This window comes from Esox lucius, chromosome 6 (assembly GCF_011004845.1).
Source record: "Esox lucius isolate fEsoLuc1 chromosome 6, fEsoLuc1.pri, whole genome shotgun sequence".
Lineage (NCBI taxonomy): Eukaryota > Metazoa > Chordata > Actinopteri > Esociformes > Esocidae > Esox > Esox lucius.
Genome location: NC_047574.1, coordinates 604794 through 632642, shown reverse-complemented (window position 1 = coordinate 632642; position 27849 = coordinate 604794). Strand labels below are relative to the sequence as shown.

At 41.7% G+C, this 27849-nt stretch overlaps 1 protein-coding gene across 3 annotated transcripts in view; it reads right to left on the bottom strand.

Moving 5' to 3' along the window:
- Positions 1–27849, bottom strand: part of ankfn1 (ankyrin repeat and fibronectin type III domain containing 1) — a 180738-nt gene that overhangs the window by 92205 nt on the left and 60684 nt on the right. The gene's annotated exons all lie outside the window — the stretch shown is intronic.

The window sequence follows — 27849 nt, the reverse complement described above, 5'->3', positions numbered from 1 at the left end:
GTACAGTCTGGCCTCATTTGGAACAAAACAGCAGAAATGACAGTTGCCATAGTCACCTCCAAAACGTGCTAGACATCACCCAGTGTGGTTATAAGATGTATTTCAGGCGTCACCCGTCCTGGTTACTCAGTAAGATATGAATAGCCTCCATTCATGTTTCCAGTCAATCTTCAAAATCCTTGTGTAAAAAAGCATGAGATTTGCAGTAGCGCTTTAAATAATTAAATTAAAAGGGCATCTTCCAGGAATGTACAAAACTGCTAAATGTGTCTCTCTGTTCAATAGAACAATGTGTAGATTCAAAATAGCGCTTTAGCATTTTAGTTCTGCACTTTAGTTGCCAGTGTTGAAAAAATGGTTATGCTCCATTTGCAAATGGAACAGCAGCAAAATTTGTCATCACCGAAAAAATCTGTCATCACCACAATAATCTGTCGTCACCGAAACAGTCCATCATCACCAAAACAATCTGTCATCAGCAAAACCTGAACCTAAAGTTAATAAACAAACTGTTACCTAAAAACTAATGCCCAAGTGCAAAATATAAAGTAACATGACAGATAGAGGTACAGACATTCTGGGCCAAGGAGACAAAGTGTAAAGGAACTTCTGATCCACAGATGGGTTTGGAATAATTCAGAGGTCATATTCATGGCTACACACACCATCTCTACACACACAGACGCACGCACGCACACACACCATCTTTATACATACATCCATATCCATATAGCAGCACACACACACACACACACCATCTTTATACATACATCCATATAGCACACACACACACACACACACACACACACACACATACCATCTTTATACATACATCCATATAGCACACACAAGCACGCACACACACACACACACACACACAAAAATCAGCATTGGCTCCCCCCAAGTCTGTCTCTTGTCCTTCCTACACATCTCTGTACACACACCATCTCTACACACATACAAACACACACATACACACACACACACACACACACACACACAAACTGAGAGCTCATCTGAGCACTTGGCACGCAAGATTGGGTTCAGATCATGAACAGAACAAAGCTTTTAGCCCGTCTTGATTTGCAGACGAAACACTTCAAGATGAGGCATTAATTACTCACGCATAACGGATGTATCCCAAACTGTATCCATGTCCCCTCTGTAGTGAACCAAGCGCCCTATGAAGGGGACAGTGTTCTGTTTGGGAGGCTGAATAATGCCATTCACCCAGTAACAGCTGAAGGGCTCTTCCCTTCATGACTAATATGTAGTAGAGAATTTAACAACTTACAATAAACTATACGAACACATTATAAATGTCTTAACTAATTGCAGACGCTGAAGAAAATAAGTGGTACCAGGCTTCCCTCTTCAAATGCCATTCAGAGCTTGTTAAGCTTAAAGATGATTCACTAAATGATTTCCATATGTTTGATAATGTTAATGAGAACATGTATTTTCTCTTACATTAATCATTATTAATATGTACGGTTGTATGAAAAATACATATTTTGACAGTATGGATATTAAAGCTTCACTTCAACACAATGCATTTTCATAGGGTATAAAAAATAAGTACACCACGAGCTTCAGTACCTGTTGCTGCTGTTTCTTGTAACTGTCTTTCAGTTAAAAAAGGGAGGACTTTTTGCCCACTCTACAATATTACTTCATCTGCGTGATGTTCATTAACTTTCTCGCTTCAATACCCCCCACAGTATTTTGATAGGATTGAGGTCTGGCTTTGACTCGGCCATTACATAACCCTCAATTTCTTCGTTTTGGTCCATTCTGTTGTAGCTTTGCTTGTGTGCTTTGTTTCAGCTTCAGCTTTTTGACAGATGCCCTCACATTCTCCTCAAGAATGATCTGGTGTAATATGGAATTCTTGGTTGCCTCAATGATGGCAAGTTGGCAGCATGAGGTATCAAAGCAGCCCCAAACTAAAATGCCATGCCTCCATGATTTAAGGTTGGTATGAGGATTTTCTGTTTAAAGGCTGTTTTTGACATTGAGACAGGTGCTTTCAAACAGACGTCAGTTGTGTCTTGATATTTAACTTTCATTGCAGAGATTTATTCCTTCCTGACCTCAAACATATAGGCTAAGTACGTGCAGTCTCTTTCTGACAGTTGACTCATGCACTTTGACAGTGATTGTGGCAAAAGAGTCCTGTAGATCCCTGATGATACCCTGAGGTTCTTAGAGAATTCTATGGGCATCTTTTCTCCATTTATAGATGATCAGTGGAATGATTCAATTCAATGCTGGAATATGGCTTTGCAATGACTCCCGGGCACCCACAATCTTTCTTCTGAGGTCCTCTGTAATAGGATCTTGGGATGATGTCACCACACACACACACATATGGTTAAGACCAAACCAGACCAAGTTACTTATCCTTAAGTTACATTGTAATGATTTTTTTGTACTTTTCACCTGTTTTGTGGCACCTGATTCTAATTGTAGCCACATCATGTGATGGTAAAGGTTGGTATTGTACTAAATTGCATTAACACAGGACAGGCAACACAAGGCTTCTGGTTCCAATCCCAGCGCTGACAAGATGAGAGTTAGACATTTAACCCAAAACTCTCCCAGATCACTGTTGTAAATAAGAATGTGTTCTTACTTGACTTTTCTGATAAGATAACAGTAAATAATTTGATATTATGGAAGGTGAGACCTTTCAGCAATATTCACGTCTAATTTTAGTTATAGTACATTCATGACAATTCAAGAGACAGAACCCCCGGAAAGGACTATTCAAGAGACAGAACCCATGAAAAGGACTATTCAAGAGACAGAACCCCTGAAAAGGACTATTCAAGAGACAGAACCCCTGCAAAGCAGCAGGGCCTGACAGTGTCTCCCCATCCACCTTTAGGCACTGTGCAGATCAGCTTTCAGCTATGTTTACTGACATCTTCAACACCTCACTGGAGACATGCAGCACATCGGCATGTTTTAGGTCCTCCATCATCATCCTAGTCCCCAAGAAGCCAAGGATCACAGGACTTAACAACTACCGACCCGTCAGGCTGACTTCAATGGTTATGAAGTCATCTGAGGGCCTTGCACTGTCCCACCTCAAGACCATCACAACCCTCTACTAGACCCACTGCAGTTTGCCTACAGAGCCAACAGGTCTGTGGACAACGCGATCAACATGGCTCTTCACTCCATCCTCCAGCATCTGGACTCCACTGGAACCTACACCAGAATCCTGTTTGTGGACTTCAGATCCGCTTTCAACACCATCATTTCCCTTTTTCTCCAAGACAAGCTATTTCAACTGGGAGTGCCCGTGTTCACAAGCAAGTGGATCACAGAATTCCTGTCCAACAGGAAGCAGCATGTGAGGCTGGGGAAGCACCTATCCGACCCCCTGACCATCAACACTGGCTCCCCTCAAGGCTGTGTCCTGTCCCCCCTACTCTACTCCCTGTACACCAACAGCTGAACCTCCAGTCACCACTCTGTCAAGCTCCTGAAGTTGCGTATGACACCACGCTCATCAGACTTACAGTATTTCTGATGAAGACAAGTCTTCCTACAGGTGGGAGATTGACACTCTGGTGTCCTGGTGCAGTCAGAAAAACTTGGAGCTCAATGCCCTAAAAACATTGGAGATGATAGTGGAGTTCAGGAGAAGCCCAGCTGTCCTTCCCCCCATCACCGTGGGTGGCTCCCCAGTCAACTCTGTAGAGTCCTTTTACTTTCTGGACACCATCATTGCCCAGGAAGTGCCCAGCAGAGGATGTACTTCCTGTCGCAGCTGAAAAAGTTAAATCTGCCAAAGAACATGATGGTGCACTTCTACACTGCCATCATAGAGTCCATCCTGACCTCCTCCATCACCGTCTGGTACACTGCCATCATAGAGTCCATCCTGACCTCCTCCATCACTGTCTGGTACACTGCCATCATAGAGTCCATCCTGACCTCCTCCATCACCGTCTGGTACACTGCCATCATAGAGTCCATCCTGACCTCCTCCATCACTGTCTGGTACACTGCCATCATAGAGTCCATCCTGACCTCCTCCATCACAGTCTGGTACACTGCCATCATAGAGTCCATCCTGACCTCCTCCATCACTGTCTGGTACACTGCCATCATAGAGTCCATCCTGACCTCCTCCATCACCGTCTGGTACACTGCCATCATAGAGTCCATCCTGACCTCCATCACCGTCTGGTACACTGCCATCATAGAGTCCATCCTGACCTCCATCACCGTCTGGTACACTGCCATCATAGAGTCCATCCTGACCTCCATCACCGTCTGGTACACTGCCATCATAGAGTCCATCCTGACCTCCTCCATCACCGTCTGGTACACTGCCATCATAGAGTCCATCCTGACCTCCATCACTGTCTGGTACACTGCCATCATAGAGTCCATCCTGACCTCCATCACCGTCTGGTACACTGCCATCATAGAGTCCATCCTGACCTCCATCACTGTCTGGTACACTGCCATCATAGAGTCCATCCTGACCTCCATCACTGTCTGGTACACTGCCATCATAGAGTCCATCCTGACCTCCTCCATCACCGTCTGGTACACTGCCATCATAGAGTCCATCCTGACCTCCTCCATCACCGTCTGGTACATTGCAGCCACTGCCAAGGACAAGGGCAGGTTGCAACGCATCATCTGCTCTGCAGAGAGGGTGATTGGCTACAATCTGCCGTCTCTACAAGACCTACACACCTCCAGTACACAGAGGCAAGCGGCAAAAATTGGGGCTGATCTCTGTCACCCTGGAAATTGACTATTCAGGGCTCTCCTATCAGGACCAAAATCTATAACCCCTCCCCACATACAAACCCGATTCCAAAAAATAAAATAAGCCTTATCATCATGCAGCCAGAAATAAACAAAAAATGTATATTATTTCAATGTGTTACATTGCAAATATGGTGCTTTCAAATATTAGGTGCTCGGCTTTTAACCAACTAATACAATGCTCAAACAATGAAAGGCTGAAGATTAACAATGCAATTATATTGCCAGTTCTTTTCCATGTTGTTTTATTCATAGAAGGATGATGCGCATGTTTTTGTGGTTGACATTGAACACATTTATTATTTCCTTGGTGTCCAAGACTTTGTAGAGTTCAGTGAATCATGAGCGCCAATTTTTTTTATTCAGCATTGTGGGAAACCCAACTTGGGTTGACCTGAGAACATTTAGTGCAAACTGTGCGAAGGAGGGTGCAACCATTTAGAAGTGCAAACCTATGTGTTCTATTAAAAATAATGCAATATATTTTCAATTAAAATATGGAATCATTAAAAAATTATTATAATTGTGACATGCTGCCATATTTTTCATCATTACACCTCTTCATCCTCACGTTTGAATTTATTCCAATTCACCCTATGCTCTGAACTTTTATCTGGGAGTATCTCCCATTCATACATTGAAATAACAGATAAAACTCTATAGGTCAAAAAATAAACCATATCTAAACAGGATCCAGAAGCGCAGGCGTTTTCTCTGGGCCAAGGATAATTTAAAATGGACTGTGGCAAAGTGGAAAAGTGTTCTGTGGTCAGACTAATCAAAATTTGAATTTCATTTTGGAAAACTGGGACGACATGTCATCCGGACTAAAGAGGACAAGGACAACCCAAGTTGTTATCAGCGCTCAGTTCAGAAGCCTGCATCTCTGATGGTATGGGGTTGCATGAGTGCGTGTGGCATGGGCAGCCTACACATCTGGAAAGGCACCATCAATGCTGACATATCCAAGTTCTAGAACAACATATGCTCCCATCCAGACGTTGTCTCTTTCAGGGAAGACCTTGCATTTTCCAACATGACAATGCCAGACCACATATTGCAGCAATTACAATGTCATGGCTGCATAGAAGAAGGATCCGGGTACTGAAATGGCCAGCTTACAGTCCAGATCTTTCACCCATAGAAAACATTTGGTCGCATCATAAAGAGGAAGGTACGACAAAGAAGACCTAAGACAGTTGAGCAACTAGAAGCCTGTATTAGACAAGAATGGGACAACATTCCTATTCATAAACTTGAGAAACTTGTCTCCTCAGTCCCCAGTCTGTTATAAAAAGAAGAGGGGATGCCACACAGTGGTAAACATGGCCTTGTCCCAACTTTTTTGAGATGTGTTGATGCCATGAAATTTTAAATCAACTTATTTTTTCCTTAAAGTGATAAATGTTCTCAGTTTAAACATTTGATATGTCATCTATGTTGTATTCTGAATAAAATATTGAAATATGAAACTTCCACATCATTGCATTCTGTTTTTATTCACAATTGTACAGTATCCCAACATTTTTGGAATTGGGTTTGTACAAAAAACAACTCTAAACTGGACAATATCTTGCAGCTTACATATACTTTTTAGTTATTTTAGTAATTTATTAATGCACAGTCTACTATTTTTATGCTCAGTCCACTGTTCTTCTTTGTTTTTAATTCCCTTATTCCTTTTGTATTGATTGTTGGAACAACAACCAGAACAATTCCTTGTTTGTTATATAATTTACAGAAGATTATGCATTTTAAAGTGATTACGTAATTAATATTCATGAATGAATGCAAATAAATGCATTAACATTGCTTCTGAAAAGATCATGGTAACTCTTTCTGATTCTTTCTAATCTGATAAGTCCTGTTCTTTTTTCATCCTAGTTCACCTTCCCCACATGTTCTCGTCTTTTCTATGTGTTTACATTGCCAAAGTCATTGGGAAATAAAAATAGCATAACAACATACATGAAAAATAAAATGAAATACAGTAAATCTGAAATGCTAAATAAACATTACACACAAGTTTGAAAAGAGAGAAATAAATTATGATTGTGATGTTTTAGGTAAAGTATTGCATAAATGTGCAAATAGTAACAAGTGGCGAGCGAAAAAAAAAGAACATGTGTTAGCCATGAATATGGGTTATGTCTCAGCTATGAATATGGGTTATGTCTCAGCCATGAATATGGGTTATGTCTCAGCTATGAATATGGGTTATGTCTCAGCCATGAATATGGGTTATGTCTCAGCCATGAATATGGGTTATGTCTCAGCCATGAATATGGGTTATGTCTCAGCCATGAATATGGGTTATGTCTCAGTCATGAATATGGGTTATGTCTCAGCCATGAATATGGGTTATGTCTCTATCACTGAATTTCCTTCCCGCTCCTATGTTGTCTATATTTTCACCTTTCCAACTTTTCATCTAAGACTCTTCTAACTTTGTTTCTCTCTGTTGGTTTTTTTGAGGTTTTGGGTGGTATAACTACACACTGGATTCCCAGAATGTGATACAGGCATTGTATGTGTGGGTGGATTTAATGGAGTCTTTCTGGGAGGCAGAGGAATGACTGCCATTGATTAGCAGAAGACATGCACATAAAACAATTGCACAGACACACACTTTGTGTCTCTATCATTACACCTTCTACAATCTCACTCAGTCTGGAGAAAGTTACCATGATCTTTTCAGAAGCAATGTTAACGCATTTATTTGCATTCATTCATGAATATTAATTACGTAATCACTTTAAAATGCATAATCTTCTGTACGTGGAGTCCGTAACATGGAGAACATAAATACAATAAATACATAGAATAAATCCACTTTGTAGCCAACAAATCAAATCTCTCAAGAAATCATCAGAAAGAGCAAAAGAAAGATAGAACACATTCGTTGACTGTCTTTTTGAAAATTAAATGGAGAGACAGGATAGAGCACTGAATTCACAGACCACTTCCAAGACCCAGAGTGTCCTGTGGTAATTTCAGAAAGAGGTTTCAATGCACCAGATAATAACTGACAACCATACTATTACACCTGAAAGCCCACATAGAGAACATCACACAATCAGTGGTGTAACTGAGTATTGTGAGTAAAGCACTTCTACCAGTCAAAGTGGGGTGAAAGACAAATGAGGATGGGGAATGGAAGTGGGCAGGGGTACAGTCACACATGTAGAAAGGTGTCAGCATTTCCTAACGGAGAGAGAGAGCAAGGTTTAAAAAGAAGATTGAACAGAGAGGTTAGGTTAAGAGAAAAATCTTAAAAAGTAATAAAGTGAAAGTGTTTGAGTGTACGAGACGGGAAAGAAACTCAGAGAAAACGACAGAAAATGAACATTGTGGGAAAATGTTCTCTTTTCATTGAACATTAATAATAATAATTTTTGGAATCATCTCTGGTGCACGTAATCAACATTACACTGTAATGGTGTTACTAGAGGCAGACACCATTGAAACAGAATACACAAAGTCTACACAAAACCAAAATAAAAGTATTTATATAAATGTGTGGTATTTACATATAAATGGATTTAAAGTGGATGTCCGCATTTAGAGTGTCAGTACAGTATACCTACACGCAGGGACACAGTCAGGGTGGGAGGGGATAGCAATGGACACTGAACCAGACCAGATATTTTACTTTGTTTTATTTAGGTAGACTGTAGACAGTTATAATAATACACATTGTGCATTATTGATATGTATGTATTATATTTTTGTATATTTATTTTGGATAAAGAATATATTTTACAATAAGATGTTTTACAATAGCTGTTTTGTCAGTATGATCAGTCTGCTCGTCTCTGGGTGGGCAGACTGATCACTGTGCTTGTCTCTGGTTGGTCAGACTGATCACTGTGCTCGTCTCTGGTTGGTCAGACTGACCACTGTGCAGATCTCTGGTTGGTCAGCCTGATCAATGTGCAGATCTCTGGTTGGTCAGACTAATCACTGTGCAGATCTCTGGTTGGTCAGACTAATCACTGTGCAGATCTCTGGTTGGTCAGCCTGATCAATGTGCAGATCTCTGGTTGGTCAGACTAATCACTGTGCATATCTTTGGTTGGTCAGACTGATCAGTGTGCTGATCACAACAAATACACACAAACATACATAGACACAGGCAAAAATACACAGACACACACACAAACCAACAGACAGGTGCGCGCGCGCACACAGAGTTGTGGGCCTTTTTCAGGTTCTCAGTTAAAGCCTTTTCCCCAGCTGGCATTCAATTGTCCCCTTGTCAGACAATCAAGTCTTCAACATACTGCGGTTCAAGGTCAGGAGATGTCACATTGGCAAACCAGACATTAAACAAGGAAAATGAAAGGTTGGGACAGAGGAGGATGAAGGAGGGAGACAGGAGAGGAGAAGATGAAGGGGAAAGATCAAGGATGAAAAGAGTTGGATGATAACGGATAGCAGATGAGAGGACCACTCTCCCCCGTTCCAACTGCATCATGACAAGAACTCATCCACTTCTGTTTTCTACAGAGAAATGCCATGTGTGTGTGTTCATATATGTGTGTCTGTGTGTGTTCGTTATATGTGTGTGTGTTCATAAAATATGTGTTTGTGTTCATATATGTGTGTGTGTTCGTTATATGTTTGTGTGTTCGTTATATGTGTGTGTGTTCAAACATGTGTGTCTGTGTGTGTTCGTTATATGTGTCTGTGTTCATAACATGTGTGTTTGTGTTCATATATGTGTGTGTTCATTATGTGTGTGTGTTCATATATGTGGGTGTCTGTGTGTGTTCATTTTATGTGTGTGTTCATATATGTGTGTCTGTGTGTGTTCATTATGTGTATGCGTTCATATATGTGTGTCTGTGTGTGTTCATTATATGTGTGTGTGCTCATATATGTGTGTCGGTGTGTGTTCATTATATGTGTGTCATATACACTCACCTAAAGGATTATTAGGAACACCTGTTCAATTTCTCATTAATGCAATTATCTAATCAACCAATCACATGGCTGTTGCTTCAATGCATTTAGGGGTGTGGTCCTGGTAAAGACAATCTCCTGAACTCCAAACTGAATGTCAGAATGGGAAAGAAAGGTGATTTAAGCAATTTTGAGCGTGGCATGGTTGTTGGTGCCAGACGGGCCGTTCTGAGTATTTCACAATCTGCTCAGTTACTGGGATTTTCACGCACAACCATTTCTAGGGTTTACAAAGAATGGTGTGAAAAGGGAAAAACATCCAGTATGACTGATTCAAGCTGATAGAAGAGCAACTTTGACTGAAATAACCACTCGTTACAACCGAGGTATGCAGCAAAGCATTTGTGAAGCCAAAACACGCACAACATTGAGGCGGATGTGCTACAACAGCAGAAGACCCCACCGGGGCCACTCATTACCGGTATTAACTGCACCTGTTTGAACTTGTTACCTGTATAAAAGACACCTGTCCACACACTCAATCAAACAGACTCCAACCTCTCCACAATGGCCAAGACCAGAGAGCTGTGTAAGGACATCAGGGATAAAATTGTAGACCTGCACAAGGCTGGGATGGGCAACAGGACAATAAGCAAGCAGCTTGGTGAGAAGGCAAAAATTGTTGGCGCAATTATTAAAAAATGGAAGAAGTTCAAGATTATGGTAAATCTCCCTCGGTCTGGGGCTCCAGGCAAGATCTCACCTCGTGGGCCATCTATGATCATGAGGAAGGTGAGGGATCAGCCCAGAACTACACGGCAGGACCTGGTCAATGACCTGAAGAGAGCTGGGACCACAGTCTCAAAGAAAACCATTAGTAACACACTACGCTGTCATGGATTAAAATCCTGCAGCGCACGCAAGGTCCCCCTGCTCAAGCCAGCGCATGTCCAGGCCCATCTGATGTTTGCCAATGACCATCTGGATGATCCAGAGGAGGAATGGGAAAAGGTCATGTGGTCTGATGAGACAAAAATTTTGCTTTTAGGTCTAAACTCCACTCGCTGTGTTTGGAGGAAGAAGAAGGATGAGTACAACCCCAAGAACACCATCCCAACCGTGAAACATGGAGATGGAAACATCATTCTTTGGGGATGCTTTTCTGCAAAGGGGGACAGGACGACTGCACTGTATTGAGGGGAGGATGGATGGGGCCATGTATCTTGGCCAACAACCTCCTTCCCTCAGTAAGAGCATTGAAGATGGGTCATAGCTAAGTCTTCCAGCATGAAAACGACCCGAAACACACAGCCAGGGCAACTAAGGAGTGGCTCCGTAAGAAGCATCTCAAGGTCCTGGAGTGGCCTAGCCAGTCTCCAGACCTGAACCCAATAAAAATCTTTGGAGGGAGCTGAAAGTCTGTATTGCCCAGTGATAGCACCGAAACCTGAAGGATCTGGAGAAGGTGTGTATGGAGGAGTGGACCAAAATCCCTGCTGCAGTGTGTGCAAACCTGGTCAAGAACTACAGGAAACCTATGATCTCTGTAATTGCAAACAAAGGTTTCTGTACCAAATATTAAGTTCTGCTTGTCTGATGTATCCAATACTTATGTCATGCAAAAAAATGCAAATTAATTACTTAAAAATCATACAGTGTCGTTTTCTGGATTTTTGTTTTAAAGTCCGTCACTGACAGTTGAAGAGTACCTATGGTAAAAATTACAGACTTCTACATGCTTTGTAAGTGGGAAAACCTGCAAAATCGGCAGTGTATCAAATACTTGTTCTCCCCACTGCTATGTGTGTCTGTGTGTGTTTGTTAATGTGTGTGTGTTCATATATGTGTGTCTGTGTGTGTTTGTTAATGTGTGTGGGTTCATATACGTGTGTCTGTGTGTGTTTGTTAACGTGTGTGTTCTTATACAGTACACTGATCTGTCATAACATTATGACCAGCTGCCTAATGTTGTGTAGGTCCCCCTTTAACCCCCATAACAGCCCTGACCCGTCGAGGCATGGACTCTACTAGACCTCTAAGGAGTGCTGTGGTATCTGGCACCAAGACGTTAGCAGCAGATCCTTTAAGTCCTGTAAGTAGCGAGGTTGGGACTCCATGGATCTGATCTGTTTGCCCAGCACATCCCACTGATGCTCGATTGTATTGAGATCTGGTGAATTTGGAGGCCAAGTCAACACCTCGAACTCATTGTTGTGTTAATCAAAACATCCCTCAACCATTTTTGCTTTGTGGCAGGCGCATTATCCTGCTGAAAGAGACCAATGCCATCAGGAAATACCGTTGCCATGAAAGGGTGCACATGGTCTGCAACAATGGTAGGTAGGTGATATGTGTCAAAGTAACATCCACATGAATGGCAGGACCCAAGGTTTCCCAGCAGAACATTGCCCAAAGCATCACACTGCCTCCACTGGCTTGCCTCCTTCCCATAGTGCTTTCTGGTGCTATGTGTTCTACAGGTAAGCGACGCACATGCACACGGCCATCCAGTTGATATAAAAGAAAAAGTGATTCATCAGACCAGGCCACCTTCTTCCATTGCTCCAAGGTCCAGTTCTGATGCTCAGGTGCCCATTGTAGGCGCTTTGGGCAGTGGACTGGGGTCAGCATGGGCACCCTGACTGGACTGCGGCTACGCAGCCCCATATGCAACCGCTTTTCCTTCCTTGGACCACTTTTGATAGGTGCTGGCCACTGCAGACTGGGAACACCTCACAAAGGCTGCATTTCTGCAGAAGCGCTGACCCAGTCGTCTACCCATCACAAAGTCGCTCAGATACTTACGCTTGCCTGTTTTTCCTGCTTCTAACACATTGCTGCCTAATACTTCCCACCCACTGACAGGTGCCATGATAACGAGAGTATCAGTGTTATTCAATTCACATGTCAGGGGTCATAATGCTATGGCTGATCGGTGTATCAGTGTTATTCACTTCACCTGTCAGTAGTCATAATGTTATGGCTGATCGGTGTATCAGTGTTATTCACTTCACCTGTCAGTAGTCATAATGTTATGGCTGATTGGTGTATCAGTGTTATTCACTTCACCTGTCAGTAGTCATAATGTAATGGCTGATCGGTGTATGTGTCTGTGTGTGTTTTTGTTTATGTGTGTGTGTGTAATGTAACTAATTCTCTGTGATTTTACCAAACTGTCTATTAGTTACGCATACGTTACATCTATTAGTTATGTTGATTAGTTACGTATATCGTATGTCTTAGTTACCTATCTTATGTCTATTAGCAATGTATATCTTGTGTCTATTAGTTATATATATCGTATGTGTGTTGGTTAAGTATATCTTATTTTAATTAGTTCTATACATATTATGTGTGTAAGTTATGTATATCTTATGTCTGTTAGTAATGTATATCTTATGTCTGTTAGTTACATATATCATATGTCTGTTAGTTATGTATATCTTATGTCTGTTAGCTAAGTATATCTTCTGTCTGTTAGTTATGTATATCTTATGTCTGTTTGTTATGTATATCTTATGTCTACATATATCTTATGTCTATTCATTATGTATATCTTATGTGTGTTAATTGGGTACATCTTGTGTCTGTTAGGCATGTATATAACTAACAGATGCATCTGGCAGGGCATCCAAGCCATCAAGAATGTACCAGTATAATTGAGTATGACAGGATGCTGCATCACACATAGCCATCACATAGAGCAAATCAATGTCCTCACCAAATAAACAAGAACAAACACAAAACAACCAGTCACACTTACACATATGACAAAGAAGCAAGCAAAAATGGCAGGAGGACCAACACAATCAGGATTCAACAGGCTTTCCCAGAAATTTTAGCCAAGCTGCTGGACCTAAACGCACATCTATGCCACCACGCAAAGGAACTGCCAGCTAGGAAACTGAAACTGAACATGCTTCACACCAGCAGCAACGATCTAAAGCAATAATAATATTTAAAGCAATAATAACAATTAAAGCAATAATAATAATTAAAGCAATAATAATAATTAGCTATTAACAGTCCCGGCGCCAGGATTGATCTGCTCCTGCTGTGTTTCAGTCGTAAATACAACTGAATACAAAAACACTAAGCCCCATTGAGACCCATCATGGCGCCCACCTGCTAGTAAAAATCCTTAAAAATCCATCAAACTTACCAAAGCTGCTTATTGTATGAAGACAAATTCCATCCTCCCTTCTTTTTATGAAAAATACTATTTTATTTGAAAATTCCCCACCAAATCTGTTTATTCTCCTCGATCTTCACAACAACTCTAAAGCAGCTATAAAGTCTCAAACAACCGGAGATAATGCTAGTTAAGGTGTCAGCTAGTTTTCTTCAGTTATCTAACTGCAACTCCTATCAGCAAGATGAAAAATGCTGACTTAAAGCTAGCACAGCTAGTAGGCTCTTGTGTGTCAAATAATACACCCAACATGGCAAACTTGAAATCTGATTGGTTAATTATTATGACAATCAGTATACCCGGAGACAGCACAGTTGAAAAATCTGATTGGATGCTTTAATTTATATGTGCTGCACTAAAAGCTGAGGGAGAGAGCAGCATTGAAATTACGTTAATAGACTGATGAGAATGAACTTTGTAAAATACATATACCGTTAATGAAAACAAACTTTAAATATTAACAAGAAACCAAAAAACAAGAATGACACTGATACAATAACTACTGTATCAATATAGGTGACGATAACAGACTTTTACGTCAAGTGAAAAGACGAGAGAATCATGTAGTCAGGGAAGTGTCTGACTATCCTGAAGAAACGTTAAGACATAATTCAAAAATCCACCAGAAATAGTCAAAATATTAAAGTAAACTAGTGATGGCCATTCTTCAAACAGCAGGATATTATGCTAGCAGTGCTAACTCAGATTTTCTTTTTCAAAATAAAAGCCATAATTGAATTATATAAATTGATATAGTTAACAATCTATTCTGTCAATATAGTCTGTCATTTTATGTTTAATGTCCGTTCCAATGTTGTTCTTGCCTGTTCTTTTTTTACATACTAGATTGTTAACTATACAGCCTTCTAAATGTCAATGATGGCTTTTATTGTGATAATGAAAATCTGAGTGCTGCCAGCATAATATCATGCTGCTAAAATAACGCTAATGAAGCCTCGTTTGGCTATCAGTACAGTAAAAAGTTTCATTTTATGCTTCCCGTAGCTACAGAAAGTTGTAGCCTGCAAAGTGATTGTCTATTCTGAACAAATTCTCTTTTACCACTGGCCGTTTTAACAGCTAATTAGCCATTTGTGAATGACATTATCTATCAATATAGGTGATGTCAAGAGAAAAGATGAGAGAACCGTGTAGGCAGCGAAGTGTTTGTCTTTCCTGAACAAATCCTAATGTCCACAAGAAGTGTTTTATTTTAAGCTTCCTATTACGTAGCTACATAAAGTTATAGCCAGTTAAGTTTTTGTCTGTCCTGAACCTCAGGCATCATGGGTGCTGACTGCTACAGGAGTGGAACGCAGGACCTGTTGTTCCGTAGCACGTGTCTCGAACCACCACGCTTAACAATGGGTAGTCAATCAGACAGTCAGTCAGGGACAGACAGCTGGGCTCAGTAAGAGACATTCACTCTTCTAGGCCGACAACGCTTACACGGTCTGGCAAAAATATAATTTTCTGATTCTGACAGTCTATAGGCCAGCAGAGAAGGGCTTGCTGGCCCTGACGGCACCCAACTGGACTATACCTAATACATGTATAAATGTTCTGACCTCCTCCATTTGCCTCATTGCAGATTTAGTATTGCTAATCTACACATTCCACTGGTAATAAATATATACTTAATTCTTGTGAATACCTGTAATTTCTGCCCTCCTCTATTTGCACTTCTGTTTAGATGCTAACTGCATTTCGTTGTACTGTACTTGTATTGTTCAATGACAATAAAGTCGAATCTAATCTAATCTATATCTAATTTTTGCCAGACCGCGTAAGCGGAGCTGGCCATAAAGAGCAAATGTCTCTTACTGAGTGACTGACTGACTGATTACCCATTGTTAAATAGCGTAGTGGTTAGAGACACGAACTGCCACATAGCAGTGGAATGTGTTTTGTAAAAGCACTTTGTGACATCTGCTGATGTATAAAGGGCTTTATAAATAAATTTGATTTGATTTATGAATACATTTATTTGACATAGGTGTTCAATCCTCGCCACAAACCAAATTAGGCATTAGGATTTGTTCAGGATAGACTAAATCTTTGCTGGCTACAAGCTTCAGTAGCTACATTATAGTAACCCTAAAATAAAACTGGGATGGACGAACTGCACCGTCAAGAAATATATTGGTCTTGATTTTGATTAACATAGCATAGTTGACACAGCGTAGTTCACATAGCGTAGTTCACATAGTGTAGTGGAACCATCCATGGAGTTATTGGAGTCATTGTTTTCATTACTGTATAGCTATTAGCTAGCCATCTACAGTAATCTCTTTCTAATGTAACGTGTTGAATGTAGTGTAGCAACCCTCTTATACCTGTTGTTGGTTTGGATGTTAGCTAATGCAGGTAACTAGTTTGGAGGACAGGGTAGTTTCGACTAATTTGTTTAACAATGCAGACTTAAAGACTCCACATCTCTACAGACGTATCACGTTGTTTATATATAATATCCAGCAACTTCGCACAGCCATTGAAGGAGTGGACCAACATTCCACAGGCCACAATCAACAACCTCATCAACTCTATGTGAAGGAGATGTGTTGCACTGCATTAGGCAAATGGTGGTCACACCAGATACTGACTGGTTTTCGGACCCCCCCGGACCCCCCCAATACAGTAAAACTGCACATTTTAGAGTGGCCTTTTATTGTGGCCAGCCTAAGGCACACCTGTGCAATAATCATGCTGTCTAATCAGCATCTTGATATGCCACACCTGTGAGGTGGATGGATTATCTCGGCCAAGGAGAAGTGCTCACTAACACAGATTTAGACAGATTTGTGAACAATAATTGAGAGAAATAGGCCTTTTGTGTACATAGAGAAGGTCTTAGATCTTTGAGTTCAGCTAATGATAAATGGGGGCAAAAACAAAAGTGTTGCGTTTATAATTTTGTTCAAGGTTAATATACCGTAATGGTTAAAGACACAGTCTTCCACATAGGAAACCACAGATCAAATCCAACAAATGACAACAACATTCATCCCTTCTAATTCCGGGCCGGCAGAACTAGGATTCCTTTTTCTTTGTAATGTATGTCTTATGTCTAATAGTTACATATATCTTATGTCTATCAGTTTTGTATATCTTATGTCTGCCTAGTGCTGACACTCTTACTCCACTAGATCTGTCACCATGGAAACCCATTGACAGAAACCACAGTTGTTCTTAATGGTCGCTGTAGGCCCACTGACTGTCACTGCAGACGCTGTGGAACGTCACACCCACTCACACACATGCTGTGATATGATCATACTGGTCTGTCCTTGGTGATGCAGTAGCTAACGTCTGAGATGGAGCAACATGCCTTTCCAGGGCAGCTCTGAGAACAGGGCTGTGTCTGTTAATCTGTCAGTCCATCATGTGTCGGCCAGAGTGTGAGGAATGCCTGTAGTCTACAGGAATATTGGCTCATTGACATGATGGACGTCCAGAGAAATGGGGTAAACTGGAAATGTCTGTGCCTAAGTGTGTGTATGTGTGTGAGTGCCTGTTTTCGTTTCACAAATAAAATCAGGTCCTCACAAAGATAGTAATACAGGAGCTTCTGTCGGTCCCCACAAAGACAAAGTCCTTGATTTGGAGTACATTTTAGGGTCACACTTACAATAGTGCTGGAATTGCAGTTACATATTTAGGCATTATGGGTTAGGCATAGGTTTAATATTAGCATTAGGTCTAAGTTAAGTTTAGGCATTAGGGATAAAGTTAGGTTAAGGTTAGGGTTCAAATTAGGTTAAGGATAAGTTAGGTTAAGGTTAGGGTTAAAGTTAGGTTAAGGTTAAAGTAAGGTTAAGGATAAAGATAGGTTAAGGTTAGGGTAAAAGTAAGGTTAAGGTTAGGGTTAAGCTTTAAGGTTATGGAAAAAAAATTGCGTTCTGGTACCCAAAAGGATAGAAATACAAGGATGTGTGTGTCTCTGTGTGTGTGAGGGTGAGGGTGTGCGTGTATGTGTGTGCTCTTATGTGTGTGACTGACTGAGTGAGTGTGAGGATGTCAATGTGGGTGGTGGTATTGACCCAGTGTCCAATCTAGAAGACTGACGGCTAAAGCCTTCTGGCTGACTGCAACACACAAATTCAGAAATGTCAACAGGCAGAAAGAAAAACCCTCTATAACATACACACATACACAGACACACTCTCTTTAACATTCTCATGTCAATATTAAGTGTTTCTCCTGAGGCGTAAAAAATTAAAAATGAAAGCAAATTTCTCTAGGTTTAGGATCGTGGCCCTTGCAAAGGAACCGAAGACGGTTAGCTAGGGTGTTGTGGACGGATGTTAGATTTAAATATATTGACGGTTAGCTGGGGTGTTGTGGACGGATGTTAGATTTAAATATATTGACGGTTAGCTGGGGTGTTGTGGACGGATGTTAGATTTAAATATATTGACGGTTAGCTGGGGTGTTGTGGACGGATGTTAGATTTAAATAGATTGACGGTTAGCTTGGTTGTTGTGGACGGATGTTAGATTTAAATATATTGACGGTTAGCTGGGGTGTTGTGGACGGATGTTAGATTTAAATAGATTGACGGTTAGCTGGGGTGTTGTGGACGGATGTTAGATTTAAATAGATTGACGGTTAGCTTGGTTGTTGTGGACGGATGTTAGATTTAAATAGATTGACGGTTAGCTGGGGTGTTGTGGACGGATGTTAGATTTAAATATATTGACGGTTAGCTGGGGTGTTGTGGACGGATGTTAGATTTAAATAGATTGACGGTTAGCTTGGTTGTTGTGGACGGATGTTAGATTTAAATAGATTGACGGTTAGCTGGGGTGTTGTGGACGGATGTTAGATTTAAATATATTGATGGTTAGCTGGGGTGTTGTGGACGGATGTTAGATTTAAATAGATTGACGGTTAGCTGGGGTATTGTGGACGAATGTTAGATTTAAATATATTGACGGTTATCTAGGGTGTTGTGGACTGATGTTAGATTGAAACAGGTTGACTGTTAGATGGTTGTTATGGACGGCTGTAAGATTGAATTGGACTGACAATTTGCTAAGGTTTTGGGTCTCACTTAAGGATACGTTCAGGTATAAATTCTCTCCCAGAGGGTTTCTAAAAATGTCAAAATGTCACATAACTGTAGGTGATGGTGTGTAGCCTGACTATGTATGACAGCCTCTGTGAGAATAAAATCATAAGGGATTCGGGGTCAAGCAATGAAACTAAACAAGAGTAACTGATTGCAACAGCAAAGGATTGTATTCATACTTGACGTCATAAAAGCGTCTGAGCACCCTTTCATGGGTGTTGTGAATTTGCTTCACGGTCCTCATGGTCACTGTCACTTCACACACAAAGTCTCGCCCAAAATATTCCCCAATAGAATGTGCTGTCCAGTTGACTAACATGCACTAGCCAGCTAGCTAGCTTCATTTGCCTGGTGAGGTGTTATGCTAACTAGGGCTGTCATGCTATCAGATTTTCACTACACGATTATCGTGGGCAACATAATTCACGGTAACGATATTATCGCGGTATGTATAGAAATTCTGAAGAAAAAAAATACATCTTCAACTTTTTTCAATGTGTTTTTTTTTTTTTTTTTTTGGCATATGTATTACACTCAAAATATGAGTCCATGGAGGTGGAGAGTCTGTAACCATATTGTACAAATAAAAAATAAAAAACTGTACAAATAAAAAAATAAAAGCATACAAAAAGAACAATACACTTAATTAATAGTGAAAAGGAACCAGATGAACTGATAAACAAAAGATTCACACCGAGGAAAAAAATAAAATAAAAATGAATGGGTTATGAAAAGGTGTTAATTCAAACACTAGTGTATAGATCCAGTGTATAGATCCAGTGTATAGCTCCAGTGTATAGGTCCAGTGTATAAATCCAGTGTATAGGTCCAGCCTCATAGTTTAAGAAAATTAATCATTTGTCCATCAACATGCTATGAAAAAACAGAGAGGGGTTTTTGGAAAAATACCACGTAATTTTTTCCATGTGAATAGGCAAAAACAATGTGTCTTTGCGGATCTCTGCCAGGGTTTCTAGTGGGGCTTAGATCCAGTGTCCTTGTTTAAGCACATACATTGTTTGTCTATAGGTGACATAAATAAGGTATCGAAAAACCGAGTGGAGTTTTTGGAGAAATATGACGTCCTTTTTACATGTGAATGGGATACTTAAACGGTGCGTCTTTCCGGATCTCTCCCAGGGGTTCTAGTGGGGCTAACGAGTTTATTTCAACGCCAGTGCATATGTCCCTTCTCCTTGTTTAACCATGTTTGTTTCTAGCTGACATGAATAAGGTATCGAAAAACCGAGAAAAACCGAGAAAAATAGAACTTCAGTTTTGCCTAGTGAATACGATATTATCGTTATGTGTATTATTAACATAATGTCAATATTTCTTTTTTTAAATATCACGGTTATCATCAATACTGGTATATCACGACACCCCAAATGCTGACAATTTCACATTTTAATATATAGCTACAGAGAGGAGACATGCAAAGAAGCATTATCGATATGGTGAAGCTAGGAGGGCGAGATGGGCCACCTCCATCAAACAAAAAGGCCTAAGTGTTTGAAGAGGCAACAACCAGTACCGGGATGGCCAAGTAGTCCCAGTGGTGTGGGCTGTAGCGAGGGTTCCTGGAAATCATATACAAAGGAAGTAGAGCAGCAGATAATTCAGAATAATTTGAAGATCACTTTGATAGCTGATGGGTCCACCCTTATCATGGTCTTAAGAGCTAGTATTGATGAATCATGGAGCCCCTTGCTTTCCTCCCTGGACCTGGTAGAGCTCCAGAACATGAGCGCATCCCACATCAAAGACCCTATAGACACCTGTCTAATGTGCAATTGCTTCCATGAAGAGTTATTGAGGGAGATGCTGGTTGGATTCTGTAATGACGCAGCCAACGACATGCTGGGTGTGAAGGCCGGCTGGGGAAGCTCCTCCAAATTGACTTCCTGCACATCATCCAGTGGCACTGTCTGAACGAGAGGCTGGAGCTGGCAGAGGGCCAGGCCTTGGAGGGTACAGGGGGAACCTGTGACTTCCAGTCATTCCTCCACAACCCTTTATAAAATGTACCTTCAATCCCACAAAACAACAGGGAGACAGCTGCCATTGGAGAGGAACCGGATATCAACCAAAACAGAGCACGGGTATTCAGCACGTGTAGGGAGGCATCGTTATGGACAGCCGCGCGCACAGTCTGGAGATTCTTCCCCACTCTCACAAAGAAAATTGCAGAGGCCGCCCAGGATACAGCGAGGGAAAAGAGAGGGCAAAGTTCCAGGGAATGTTCTCCAAACTCTGTTCTTGAAACTTTGTCAACAACTTAGGGTGGATGCTCGACATGTTTACCAAGCTGAAGAACATGTGAAAATAGCATTGCCGGCCATAAAAGTATTTAGAAGCTCTGAATGGAGAGAAATGTGAAGGAGTTCCGACATCAACCCTTCTGCATTCATCAGGTCATGGTGGAAACATTGGGGCTTAAATTATTCACTACTGTGTCCAAAAAGGCCAACAGAGGAATGACTGAGAGAAGCATGGAAGAATACCTAACGGTCATTCAGCAGCTGACTGTTCTGGACCCAGCAAGTTGGGAAGAAGAAACCCCCTGGTTCGGGGAAGAGGAGATCCAGGCTACGCCTGGTTAAGCATGATGCATATCTGGGCTTTGTGGAGTTCCAGTCATGTGACCTACCTGAAGCCACTTCTTCCGGCAGTGGACACAATGTTAACTTTGAGGGCAAGTTTAGTCCCCCGAACACCATCCTCACTGACCTCCACATCCTCTTAACCACCCCCTATTTCACCAACCCCATCAGGTGATAGTTCCACCACTAGTAGGACAAGATGTAGAGAAGAGGATGGTGGTTTCTGTGCTTCACTCTGGAAATGCCTTTGAAAACAGCAATAATAATTTCAATTGGATGATTTGAGTAGAACATTGATGACTTGAATGGAATTCGCTTTTCTCTCTTCATACGACAAGCCATGTAAAGCACCTATTATCTTAATAGTTTTGTTTATGTTCACCCGGGCACATGGATTTCAGCCCCAGGGTGCTGTTCAGATTTCTCCCAAAAGCTGTAAATGTCTGTCTGCTAATGTCTGGTTTTTTATTTTGTAATAAGAACCTTGCTTGGACACAGCTAAAATGAGGTCTCTGCCTTTGGCTGTGGATGTTTAACATTGTATTCAACTACTCCAAGGCATTCTGAGTTTGAATCAATGTATCAGTTGGGTTGACGCCCAAGCCAGGTTTCTTTGCAACATAGGTGTTATTTACACAATAGTGCTAGGGTTAGGGTTAGGGTGAGACAGAACAGACAAATAGAACATAATTTGCATATGCCAAATAACTTGGTCGGCTGTCTTTTGATCTACACAATACAGGACGAGTACAACGTGACAGGATAGCTCTTACTATTCATTATAAAATATCGACTTTCAACCCTGAAAATATCAATTTACTTTTGTGATGTCCCCACAGATGTCGCCAGTTTAAATGCATTCCATTCTCTGCTCGTTGGCGCTGAGTGATGGTTGAATGATAAACCAAATAAAGCACAGCTGTGTCTTGATCCAGTTAGTGAGGAAGGTCATGTTCACATTGTAGTGACCTTGCTAAAAAATCCATCAGATTTTAAGAGCGGTAGAATCTCTTTCTTATGTAAATACACTATAATTCTAAAAAGCACCAATCAAAATATCCACTCAGACAGCAGTTTAGTTTAGGATTTTACTGTTCTCAGGTAGAAGACTAGTTTAGGGTTTTCCTGAAGGAATGCGCATTTATGTGAAATTGTTCACGTGGTGACAGCTGATAACCATGTTTCCGTTCACGTGGTGACAGCCAGAGCATGTGAGCGGAGTTGAGCGGGAGCGGGTGGATTTTGGACAGAGCGCAGAGCGGCATTTTTAAAAGGACGGAGCGAGCGCCCTATTTCCCGCTCCAATTTCGCTCCGCTCAAACGCGAGTCTAAGCATGCTCAGTCGGGCCTGACCCAGAATCCATCTGTGTCTTGCAAAGTCATTTGAAAGTTTTACTGTTCTCAGGCAGAAGACTAGTTTAGGGTTTTCCTGAAGGAATGCGCATTTATGTGAAATTGTTCACGTGGTCACAGCTGATAACCATGTTCCCGTTCACGAGGTGACAGCTGATAACCATGTTCCCATTCACGTGGTGACAGCTGATAACCATGTTCCCGTTCACGTGGTGACAGCTGATAACCATGTTCCCGTTCACGCGGTGACAGATGATAACCATGTTCCCGTTCACGTGGTGACAGCTGATAACCATGTTCCCGTTCACGTGGTGACAGATGATAACCATGTTCCCATTCACGTGGTGACAGCTGATAACCATGTTCCTGTTCACGTGGTCACAGCTGATAACCATGTTTCCGTTCACGTGGTCACAGCTGATAACCATGTTCCCGTTCACGTGGTCACAGCTGATAACCATGTTCCCATTCACGTGGTGACAGATGATAACCATGTTCCCATTCACGCGGTGACAGATGATAACCATGTTCCCATTCACGTGGTGACAGCTGATAACCATGTTCCCGTTCACGTGGTGACAGATGATAACCATGTTCCCATTCACGTGGTGACAGCTGATAACCATGTTCCCGTTCACGTGGTCACAGCTGATAACCATGTTTCCGTTCACGTGGTCACAGCTGATAACCATGTTCCCATTCACGTGGTGACAACTGATAACCATGTTCCCGTTCACGTGGTGACAGCTGATAACCATGTTTCCGTTCATGTGGTGACAGCTGATAACCATGTTCCCATTCACGTGGTGACAGATGATAACCATGTTCCCGTTCACGTGGTGACAGATGATAACCATGTTCCCATTCACATGGTGACAGCTGATAACCATGTTCCCGTTCACGTGGTGACAGATGATAACCATGTTCCCATTCACGTGGTGACAGCTGATAACCATGTTCCTGTTCACGTGGTCACAGCTGATAACCATGTTTCCGTTCACGTGGTCACAGCTGATAACCATGTTCCCATTCACGTGGTGACAACTGATAACCATGTTTCCGTTCATGTGGTGACAGCTGATAACCATGTTCCCATTCACGTGGTGACAGCTGATAACCATGTTTCAGTTCACGTGGTGACAGCTGATAACCATGTTTCAGTTCACGTGGTGACAGCTGATAACCATGTTTCAGTTCACGTGATGACAGCTGATAACCATGTTCCCGTTCATGTGGTGACAGCTGATAACCATACTGGGCTCAATCTGACCAAGTCTTTAGGTCTGCCATGTGAACTAGATGTAGCTAATCAGTACTACATTGTTTTCTAATTTAATTATTGGCCACTGAAAAGAGTTGATTTAAAAGCAAACTGTAGAGCGGCTACCTGGTACATCTGAACCAAACACTTCCAAAAGACATCTTCAGACAGGACGTCCAGTAAATAACTAACATAAATCCAGCCAGTCCAATGGTTTTGGCACAGACCTGCAGCCCTTCCATGACCCTGGCATGCATGCGTACATACAGACCCACAGCTCATACACAGAAGCCCCACCTCCACCGACAATGGATCCCACATCCAAGGACATCCTGATAATAACTCAATTAATCTCCATGGTAATGAAAGCCCTTGAGCATCCCAACACAGAACTCTAATATTCTAACAACATGGCCTAGGTAGAGACCAGTGAGCCACCAAGGCCAGAGACTGTTACATAACAACTCCATCCCCAAACACGACAGACTCATTAACTACCAAATGGCAATGCTAATTTGGGCACTGAAATACAAATCAAAGTCTCTTGAGACAAAACTAATTCAGAATGGAAGAAAACTAATTCAGAATGAAAAGAAAACTATTTATTTATAAAAAAATGTCACTTGAAACAAAGTTTGTGGGTTTGACTTCCAAACTGGAGCAGTGCATGTTAACCTCTGCTCAATTACTTAAGTGTAAATTAAAAAAAACAGCCACAGCCCATACCTACTCCACTTAACTTACATCCCATACTTACTCCTTCTAACTCACAGCTCATACCTACTCCACTTAACTTACATCCCATACTTACTCCTTCTAACTCACAGCCCATACCTACTCCACTTAACTTAAATCCCATACCTACTCCATTTAACTCACAGCCCATACCTACTCCACTTAACTTAGATCCATACCTACTCCATTTAACTCACAGCCCATACCTACTCCACTTAACTTAGATCCAATACCTACTCCATCTAACTCACAGCCCATACCTACTCCACTTAACTTAGATCCATACCTACTCCATCTAACTCACAGCCCATACCTACTCCACCTAACTCACATCCCATACCTACTCCATCTAACTCACAGCATACACCTACTCCACCTAACTTAGATCCCATACCTACTTCACCTAACTAATAGCCCATTGTGTTTCTACCGTACTGTTCCTTCAAAATGCTGTACATGAAGCCAGATTATTATAGTTTTTATTATTTCAGCCCAAATTGCCTGCCTGTACAACTCGCTCTCGTATCTTCTGAAATACCCAGGGACTGGAAAGCTTTGGCTGTTTCACTTCAAAGGGGACAACAAGTTAAAATAAAAGTGTTAAATTGGCTGATTTCTATCCTATCTCAAGTTTGAACTGTCTTATAAATCAACAGATGACCCACCATCTTCTCTCTGAGGTGTAGTCAGGTTTCAGAGCCACATAGAAGGTCCAAAAGTATGTCTGCGAAAAAAGCCTTTTACTCAGCACTCATCCAATTCAACAGACTGAACAACCTCAGGTTCTCAGAGAACTTCCTAACCAGGTTGAAAGGTGAGCTATCTGACCATGTACTGTGTAATTCAGAAGGTGTACTGTCTAAAATAAACCTACCTCTAACACTAACCCTAACACTAAACCTACCGCTAACCCTACCTCTAACCCTAAGCCTACCCATACCTCTAACCCTAAGCCTACCTCTAACCCTACCTCTAACCCTAAGCCTACCCATACCTCTAACCCTAAGCCTACCTCTAACCCTACCTCTAACCCTAAGCATACCTCTAACCCTAACCCTACCTCTAACCCTAAGCCTACCTCTAACCCTAACCCTACCTCTAACCCTAAGCCTACCTCTAACCCTAACCCTACCTCTAACCCTAAGCCTACCTCTAACCCTAACCCTACCTCTAACCCTAAGCATACCTCTAACCCTAACCCTACCTCTAACCCTAAGCATACCTCTAACCCTAACCCTACCTCTAACCCTAGCCCTACCTCTAACCCTAACCCTACCTCTAACCCTAGCCCTACCTCTAACCCTAACCCTACCTCTAACCCTAGCCCTACCTCTAACCCTAAGCATACCTCTAACCCTAAGCATACCTCTAACCCTAGCCCTACCTCTAACCCTAAGCATACCTCTAACCCTAAGCATACCTCTAACCCTAAGCATACCTCTAACCCTAGCCCTACCTCTAACCCTAAGCATACCTCTAACCCTAAGCATACCTCTAACCCTAAGCATACCTCTAACCCTAGCCCTACCTCTAACCCTAACCCTACCTCTAACCCTAAGCCTACCTCTAACCCTAACCCTACCTCTAACCCTAAGCCTACCTCTAACCCTAACCCTACCTCTAACCCTAAGCATACCTCTAACCCTAACCCTACCTCTAACCCTAAGCATACCTCTAACCCTAACCCTAACCCTAACCCTAACCCTACCTCTAACCCTAACCCTACCTCTAACCCTAAGCCTACCTCTAACCCTAACCCTACCTCTAACCCTAAGCATACCTCTAACCCTAACCCTACCTCTAACCCTAAGCATACCTCTAACCCTAACCCTACCTCTAACCCTAGCCCTACCTCTAACCCTAACCCTACCTCTAACCCTAGCCCTACCTCTAACCCTAACCCTACCTCTAACCCTAAGCATACCTCTAACCCTAAGCATACCTCTAACCCTAAGCATACCTCTAACCCTAGCCCTACCTCTAACCCTAAGCATACCTCTAACCCTAAGCATACCTCTAACCCTAGCCCTACCTCTAACCCTAAGCATACCTCTAACCCTAAGCATACCTCTAACCCTAAGCATACCTCTAACCCTAGCCCTACCTCTAACCCTAAGCATACCTCTAACCCTAAGCCAGGCTTCTGTATTCATCAACACCATTGCACTGGGTGCTCTTTTATCCACTTTAATGCAGATGACTCTGTAGTCATCTACACATGAAGTCTGTGTAGATCAACCTTCAACATATCTTCAATAAAATAAAACACACCTTCCTTGATCTCCAAGCACTACTATAATCCATCAAAACAAAATGCATTCTCTTCAGTCAGATACTCCCTCTACCTGGCTGCCCTTCAAACATGTCAAACAGAAAATCTACCTGACTGCCCTGCAAACAAGTTAAACAGAAAAGTATGTGTTAGGACATGTAAATACCAACAATTATCTGGGTATTCAGTTAGACTGTTCACTCATCTTTAAGTCCTACAGTATTTCAGAAACTTTAAGTCTTTCCTATTTCACATCATAATATATTTAACCCACACTGCAAAACACACGGTACTGTTGTAAAAAAGACCATCCTACCAGTCTTGGACAGGCAATGTAATGTATAGGCTTGCATTTAATTGATACCTTAATACCTTACCACCTTTAAGTCATTACTGTGATCTTCTTCACTATTGCCCCCTACAAAACCCATCACTGTGATCTTCCTCACAATTGCCCTCTACAACAGCTACCACTGTGATCTTTGTCACTACTGCCCCCTACAACACTCATTACTGTGATCTTTGTCACCATTGCCTCATAAAACACTCATCTTTGTGATCTTTGTCACCATTGCCCCCTACAACAACCATCACTGTGACGTTTTTCACCACTGCACACTACAACACATCATCACTGTAATTTGTCCCCACTGCCCCCTA